Consider the following 8,363-nt stretch of genomic DNA (forward strand, 5'->3'; position numbering starts at 1 on the left):
GACACGGTGGTCCACCTCTTTGACTCTTCTGTACCATATGGCAAGGATCCCTCTAGGGCTAATTTATCATGAAAACTTTATGAGATGACGACATGTAAAGGGCTAGGCATGAAGCCTGGATGTATGTGGTGGTGCTGGCCTGTCATCCCATTGGCTCAGGAGGCTGAGGCAGGAAAATCACAAGTTCAAAACTAGGCTCAGCTATTTAGCGAGGCCCTAAGCAACTTGGTGAGACCCTGTCTCAAAGTAAACTATAAAAATGGATGGGGATGTGGTTCAGTGGTTAAGCACCCTGGTTTCCAGTACCAAAAAAAAAGTTAAACTGGGCCTAGTGGTGCAGCCTATAATCCCAGCAGCTTGGGAGCCTGAGGCAGGAGGATCCTGAGTTCAAAGCCAGCCTCAGCAAAAGTGAGGCACTAAGCAACTCAGTGAGACCCTGTCTCTAAATAAAATACAAAATAGGGCAGGGGATGTGGCTTACTGGTCGAGTGCCCTGAATTCAATCCCTGATACCAAAAAAAAAAAAAAAAAAAAAAGTTTAAGCGTGAGCCCCAGGCACACAGTACATGCTCAACAAAGGGCTCTGATGTGGGGCTCCCTTTGCCTTACCCCTTTCAAAGAAGGGGGACTTCCTGGGGGGGTGGGCAGCGTGGGAGGTCTTTGGCCCACAACTCCCTGTGGCTAGCTCTTGGCCTGGTCTGGCTCAGAAGGCTTGTGTTTCTGACAAATGGGGCCAGCCAAACCCAGGCCCTGCCTGATCTGTGCTGTCCTGTCCTGTCCCCGGGGCTGGGGTCATTCTGGGTAAGGCTCATGGCCAGCAGACCCAGCAGGACACAGCCAGGCAGGTCATTTGGCCTTGGATTCCAGGCAGCCGGATCCTCAGCAGCCTGTCTGGGCAGTGAGGACACGCTGGGATAGCAGGTGCACAGTCTAGAGAGCCCCAAAGGGCTTGGGGCAGCCAGAAAGGAAGGGAGGAGTGTTTGGGGTCAGGACAGGGTGTCCGGGAAGGGAGAGTAAAGGAAAGAGAAAGCGAAGAGAAGGATCTACTTTTCCTCTTGCTATTTTTGAGTTCCTGAGTGTGTTGAGCACTGTACCCTCTGAAGAGAGCCCCCCAGCATCCTGACAGGAGAATTAAGACCACTCCTTGAAGACACCAAGGTTAAACAGTTAGTCAAGTTGACTCAGCGGAGAAGGGTGGGGTCAGGAGGAGCTGTGAGCCAGAGAGAGAGAGACAGACAGACAGACACAGATGTCTAGGGGGACAGCTGTGAGCCAGAGAGAGAGATGTCTTGGGAGCAGCCCAAGTGAAGGGGAGGCGTCAGGAGTAGAAAGACAGGTGGAGGCCCAGAGAAGGTCCTGGGGCACCAAAGCAAATGTCTGCAGGCTGGGCAGGCTGGAGGGCAAGACCTGCTGGATGGAGACTGCTCTCCAGTGCCCTCTAGTGGGGACCCTTTCTGCCATCATCCGTGGCAAGGTGGACCAGAAATCCCAGTGAATTTGACCTGTGCCCAATCACCAGGGCACCCAGGTCCATAAGCACCGCCTTCCACATTCTCTCTCCCCCTACAGGCGCTTGCAGGGCAGAGGTCTGCCACACCCAAGGCCTCACTGGACAAGAAGTGGCCATGGGAAAACACTGGGCAAAAGGAGCATCCTCTGCCCCAAAGATCAGTGGTCACCCACCTGCCAAATGGACCAGCTGCAGCCTCCCAGCCACAGCCTCCCAGCCACAATGTTTGGGACTGGTGATTGCTCTTCCTCGTTTTCAGATGAGGAAGATGAGGTCTGGGGGCTCACAGCACTTGCCCAGGGTGGTGGCCCACAAATGGCGTGCAGGTACACACACCATGAATACACATGTGCCACGCATGCACATGGTTGCCTAGACATCCCATCATCCCCTCGGGCAGAAGAACTAGGAGCCAATGGGTGGCTCTGGGTGGAGACAGACAAGCTGGGAGTCAGTCCCCTTCTGAGTCAAGGGAATCCAGCCTTCCTAGTTGGAAGACCAGACAACTTTCTGATTTTGTCTTGTGGGGTGTATCTCACTGTGGCCTCCACCTTTAACCAGAGTCAGATTTTAACATGCCCCAGGGGATCACAGGTCAAGGTTCACTCCAAAGGAAATAGCTTCTTCATTTGCCCCCATTGGATACCAAAATTGGAAGATGCTCAAGTCTCTTATATAAAACGGCACAAAACCTATATGCATCCTCCTATATACTTTCTTCTCTTCTTTTTCTTTAGAGGTGCTAGAGATTGAACCCAGGGCCTGTGCATGCTAGGCAAGCATTTTGCATTCTAAATTCTATCTCTGAGCTATATCCCCAGTAACCCCAACCTACTCCTTTTTACATTAAATCATCTCTAGATGAATTATAATGTCTAATAATAAAATGTTAATGTTATGTAAATAACTGCTATACTGTTATTTGATAGAAATGTGATCAGGAAAAAAACATGTTCATGGTCAATATGGACACTTTTTATTTTATACTGGGAATTGAGGCCATGAACACTTTACCACTGAGCTACATTCTCAGTCCTTTTTATTTTTAATTTTTTTTTTGGGGGGGGGGTACCTGGGATTGAACTCAGGGGCACTCGACCCCTGAGCCACATCCCAGCACTATTTTGTATTTTATTTGGAGACAGGGTCTCACTGAGTTGCTTAGTGCCTCATTTTTGCTGAGACAGGGCTTTGAACCCATGATCCTCCTGCCTCAGCCTCCCGAGCTGCTGGGATTACTGGCATTCACCACCTCGCCTGGAAACAAATATTTATTTTACTTTTATGTTTTCAGTGCTGGGGATCAAACCCAGGGTCTCACACATGCCAATGTCACGGCACTGGCAGATTAGACTAGGTGTCATATTAGGCAAGCACTCTACCACTGAGCTACACCCTAGCCCTGGAGTCCTTGTCTATAATGCAGGTGGGCCCTTGAGGAAGGTCTCCTAAACATCAGTGCATTGCATGTGTTCTCAGCCTTCAAGAGTACAATCCAAGAATGAGGGGCTGGGGATGTAGCTCAGTTGGTAAAGTGCTTGCCTCGCATGCACAAGGCCCTGGGTTCAATCCCCAGCATCACAAAACAAAAAACAAAAAATATAATCCACGAATGTGAGACCAAGCTTACTATGAGAACACTTGTGACAGTAGCTTGTATCAAAAAGTCACTGCCTGAGGCAGGATTTGTAGCTCAGTGGTAGAGTGCTTGCCTAACTTGTAGGGCACTGGGTTCAACTCTCAGTATCACATATAAATAAGTAAAATAAAGGCCCATTGACAACTAAAAACATATAAAAAAAAATAAGATGGGGTAGGGATTTAGCTCAGTGGAAAAGTGCTCCTGGATTAGATTCTCAGTACCAAAAAAAGAAAAAAAAAAAAAGGCAACAAATATAGCATAGGATGTAAGAGAATGAGGTAAAAGAAAAAGAAAAAAATATATATATATATATAGTTCCTTTTCCTCTCTTCCTGTCTTTCAATCTTGGGCCTAGTATTCAGAGTCCAGGAACTTGACAGAAAAATGTGTTGTTGGTTTTTTTGTTGTTGTTTTTACATGTTGTTAGACCTTTATTTTATATATTTATTTATATGTGGTGCTGAGAATTAACCCAGTGCCCTACCACTGAGCCACAACCCTAGCCTGCCATCATTTGTTTTTACTTTTTTTTTTGTTTGTTTGTTTATTTTGGGGATTGAACTCCTCAGTGTTTAACCGCTGAGCTATATCCCCAGACCCCCCTTTTTTTTTAAGAGAAAGAGAGAGAGAGAACTTTTTTTTTTTTAATATTTATTTTTTGGTGGACACAACATCTTTTTAAATTTTTATGTGGTGCTGAGGATCAAACCCAGGGCCCCGGACATGCCAGGCGAGCGCATTACCTTTTGAACCACATCCCCAGCCTCAGACCTTTTTTTCTTATGTTTTGTTTTGAGAGAGGGCCTTGCTAATTTGCTGAGGTTGACTTTGAACTTGTAATCTTCCTGCTTCAACTTCTAGTGTTGTTGGCATTACAGACTGTGTGCCACTGAGCCAGGTTCACTAAATTCTATTTAAATTTTACATTTCTTTCCTTTTTTTTTTCTTTTGGTGCTGGAGATTATATCCCAGGTCTTGGCACACTAGGCAAGTGCTCTACCACTGAGCCCTGTTCCCAGGCCCTCATGCTTTGTCTTCTATGTATTTAAAAAGTAGGATCCTAGGATCAGTCTTGGTGGCAAAGACCTGTAATTCAAGCAACCTGGGAGGGTGAGGCAGGAGGATCACAAATTCCAGGTCAGCCTCAGCAATTTTATGAGACCCTGTTTCAACATAAATAAAATAAAATAAAATAAAATAAAATGGACTGGGGATGTAGCTGAGTGGTAAAGCACCCCTGGATTCAATCTCTGGTACAAAAAAAAAAAAAAAAAGAAAAAAGAGTGGGGATCCCTGCACCCCTAACCCCAACCCAGCTGCACTGAAGGATGAAGCATCCTTGATCCCAGGAACAGGAGACCAGCATAGATAGGTGGACCCCATCACACACACACACACACACACACACACACACAAAAAAAAAAAAAAAAAGGCACGACTGTCCAGGTGTCCAGGGATAGATGAGTGGATAAACAAAAAACATCCATACAATGGAATGTTTTTTCAGTGTTAAAAAGGAAGGAAATTCTGACACACATGGATGAACTTTGAGGACATTATGGTGAGTGAAATGAACCAGGCACAAATGACCAACGCTGTAGGATTCCACTTCATGGAGACAGATGGCAGGACGGTGATTACCAAGCCTGGGAGAGGGGGAAGGGGGGGGTTACTTTTTTTTTTTTTTTTTTTAATTGTTGGTTGTTCAAAACATTACATAGTTCTTGATATATCATATTTCACACTTTGAAGGGGGGTTACTTAATGAGTCCAAGGTGTCAGATTTATGAGATGAAAAACTTCTGCAGCTCTGCTTTACAGTGTGAATGGACTTAGCTCTGAACCACGCACTTAAAAGGGCTAAAAGAATAAAGATGAAGTTCTGTCTTACAAGTTTTTAAAAAAGCACGATTCTGAGTCGGGATCTCTTCATGGAATCAGATGCTAAACGGTCCTTCTGGGCCTGAGGCCAGATTGAGCCCTGGTGCCTCCAAGTGGCCAAGCCTAGCAGGAAACAGCCAGGGGTTCTGGGAAATGCAGTTTGCAGTTCCTCAAACCGGATTCTGTGGGCCAGCTGAGGCCGGTGGGCGTGGACCTGCAAGGCCATAGCTTCTCCATCCACAGATCCATATTGGGTCGATGGGGTCTGCAGGGAGATTGCGCAGGGTGAATGCCTGGCGCGCTTGTCACCATGCTGCCCAAGGGCAGCCTCTGCCCACGGGCCAGAGCACACCCTTGTCCACTAGTATCGTGCAACACGTGGACACTCCGAGTTTGCAGCTGGCACCCAGACATCTTGGCCACCCGTGCTGCTGAGGATCAGGCTCGCAGATACCCCCACCCTCCCCTCACTCTTAGGGGGCCATCCTTACTGGTGTGAGAGCCTTGGCAGTGACGGTGGAGAGGGTGTCCTGGCTACAGGTGCCCAAAGGGAAGAATATGCTAGTCAGAGGACACAACTGGGACCTACTGTGTGGCACCCACTTGGTCAGGAGGGGAAAAAATAGAGGACAAGAAAGGGTCAGCCTCATTGGCCATGAAGAACTATTTGACAAGACAGTGGCCTGGTCTCCCAGGTGACCCCTGGGGTTGCAGTCTAGTGAATGGAATGACACTTATTGTTCTCACTGTGGTTGCTGCGGCGGCCTCGGAAGTGAGTCAGCAGAATTCCTGGGCGCTGGGGTGGAGGGATGCTCCAGCTGAGATGGGAGGGGGCGTTGCCCGCGCCCCGACCCCTCCCCCACGGTGGCTGACCACACGGCCCGCCCCACCTTCTCGTTCTCCCCGCCCCCGGAGTCCGCTCTCACCAGCCGGGAAGCGGAGAGCTCAGGGTGGGGGACATCTCACGGGGGAATTTCACTTAATTCTCGGGGAAACACCCGTCCCTGAGCCTGCCCTGGGGTGGGGTGGAGCGAGGTCTGCGACTTTCAAAATTTCCAAGCCCTGGCAGGGGGCTGGGCGAGCAGGCTTGACCCTCGGATGGACCAACCGCCTTCCACGGAGACTAGCCTGAGGGATGGACGTCGGAAAGATCAAACAGGGCTTCGAGGACGATCGTTAATTCTCTACTTACCGACCGGGCACCGATGGGGGCGGGTGAGGGCATAGGAACCCCCAGGCGGGGGCAGGTTCGGGTCAAGATCTGAGCGCTGGGGAGCTGGGGATTGTGGCTCTGCGGTAGAGCGCTCGTCTAGCACACGTATGAGGCCCTGGGTTCGATCCTCAGCACCACATAAAAATAAATTTAATAAAGGTATTGTGTACAACTGCTTCCAAAAAATTTTTTAAAATGTTAAAAGAAAAAAAAAAAAAAAGACCTGAGCACTGTACCAGGGCCAAGAGTCTAAGAGCTGAGCCTCAGCTTTCCCATGCATAAAATGGGCCCAGGGATCCTAGAACAAGGCGTGCTGGAGTTAGCGGTTTAAACCTGGACGTCTTTGCCAGTCTAACTGCCCTTTCGAGCTGCCCGTCCGAGGTCCCTGAACCACAATGAGAATTCATGCACACTCCGCAGGGCCCAGCTGGAACTTGCCCTCCTTACTACTGCGGCCCACTGTGGCCTGGACTGCAGATACCGCGGGGCCGCTCTGGGTTGGTTCCTAAAAGCGGAAGAAGGGAGGGCCGCACCTAGGACCACGCAGTCTCCGAGACAGCCCCCTTCTCCCACCGCTCGGTTCGGCTGCAGTTTTCTGGAGACCGCGAGGTGGCACTAGAGATGCGCCTGCAGCGGCAAATGGGGCGGGGCTGAACTCGCCCGGGAGGCGGGGACCGAGGAGGGTCTTTTTTTTAGACGCCTTTGGAAACAGAGGGGAAGTGCAGCGTTCAGAAATGCAAAAATGAAGGACGGTGGTGGGTAGCTCAATGGTTGAGCAACTCCTTAGCACGGCTGAGGCCCTAGGTTTTATTTATTTATTTTTGGTACTGGGGAATAAACCCAGGGGTGCTTTACCACTGAGCCACATCCCCAGCCTTTTAAATTTTTAAAATTTATTTTGAGACAGGGTCTCGCTAAGTTGCTTAGGGCCTTCCTTAGTTGTTGAGGAGCTGGCTCTGAACTTAGGATCCTCCTGCCTCAGCCTCCAAGCCGCTGGGATTACAGGCGTGTCCTACCACGCCCACTTGGTGAGGGTGTGATTCCCAGCACCAAAACAATAATGCAAGAGTCAATCCAAGTTTGATGACCACCAGGTATGTGTGGTGTGTTTGTTTAAATTTTTATTTTTCTTGCAGTGGGATCAAACGCAGGGCCTCCCACATGCTAGGCAAATGCTGTACCACTGAGAATATCACCAGCCCAGGAATTATATATTAACACACTCAAATGACAACTGAAGTGACTCATTTCTCCTACACTGAGGCTTGCAGAGCCCCAGCATCCCAAGGAGTTCATCCCACCAGGCAGGAAAGAGTATGGCACGTGGTGAAAGTGGGGGGTTTGATAGCCTCAGCGTTCCTGAGCTGGGGAGTGGACCCAGGTGATCCGTCTCCACAGTTGATGTCCTGCTTCCACATCCTGACTCTGGGAAATCAAATATCGAGGAAGGGGGAGCAGCACATGGTGGCACATGCTTGTAATCCCAGAGACTCAGGAGGCTGAGGGAGGAGGATGGAAAGTTTGAGGCCGACTTCAGCATCCTGTCTCCAGATTTAAAAAATAATAAAATAAAAAGAACTGGGGGTATAGCTCAGTGGTTCACTAGTAGTGCGCCCCTGGGCCGGGGTCCACTGTGGCTGTGCCAGGCCCTGGGGGGTGAAGTAGGTCTTCCTGTCTCCTCCCAACCTAACATCATCCATAGCCCCCCAGGTCTCAGGTTGAATCCATGTGCCATTGACAGGCTCAGTGGACATTCTCTGGCAGGGACATGCCCATCAGATCAAGGTCAGGAAGCTGTGTTGGTGGGAAGCTGGACCTTGAGTGACCTCCAAGCTCCTAGAGTCAGGAAGGTACAGATGAATAAGGAAACCTCTGGCCAGATGCTGGAGTGGGCTGGGAAGTGACTGTCCTGGGAGCAACTTGGTAAAGGGCTGAGGTACCCTGACCTTGCCTCCATCCCCAGCCCAGAGTCGATGGAGAAGGGATGAGGGAGGGCACCATGCTGAGATCACAGTGTCAGAGAATAATTTCTGGCCAGCGTCATAGGCCTGTAATCCCAGAGGTTCAAGAGGCTGAGGCAGGAGGATTGTGAGTTGGAAGCCAGCCTCAGCAATTTA

The 8,363-nt window shown here is 49.5% G+C and overlaps 1 non-coding gene across 1 annotated transcript; it reads left to right on the forward strand.

The window, feature by feature from the left end:
• The first annotated feature begins 3,020 nt into the window (after positions 1–3,020).
• Trnaa-cgc (transfer RNA alanine (anticodon CGC)) lies at positions 3,021–3,094 on the forward strand. Its single transcript has one exon. It is a non-coding gene; the product is annotated as a tRNA-Ala (tRNA).
• Positions 3,095–8,363: the final 5,269 nt, after the last annotated feature.

This window comes from Callospermophilus lateralis, chromosome 19 (assembly GCF_048772815.1).
Source record: "Callospermophilus lateralis isolate mCalLat2 chromosome 19, mCalLat2.hap1, whole genome shotgun sequence".
NCBI lineage: Eukaryota > Metazoa > Chordata > Mammalia > Rodentia > Sciuridae > Callospermophilus > Callospermophilus lateralis.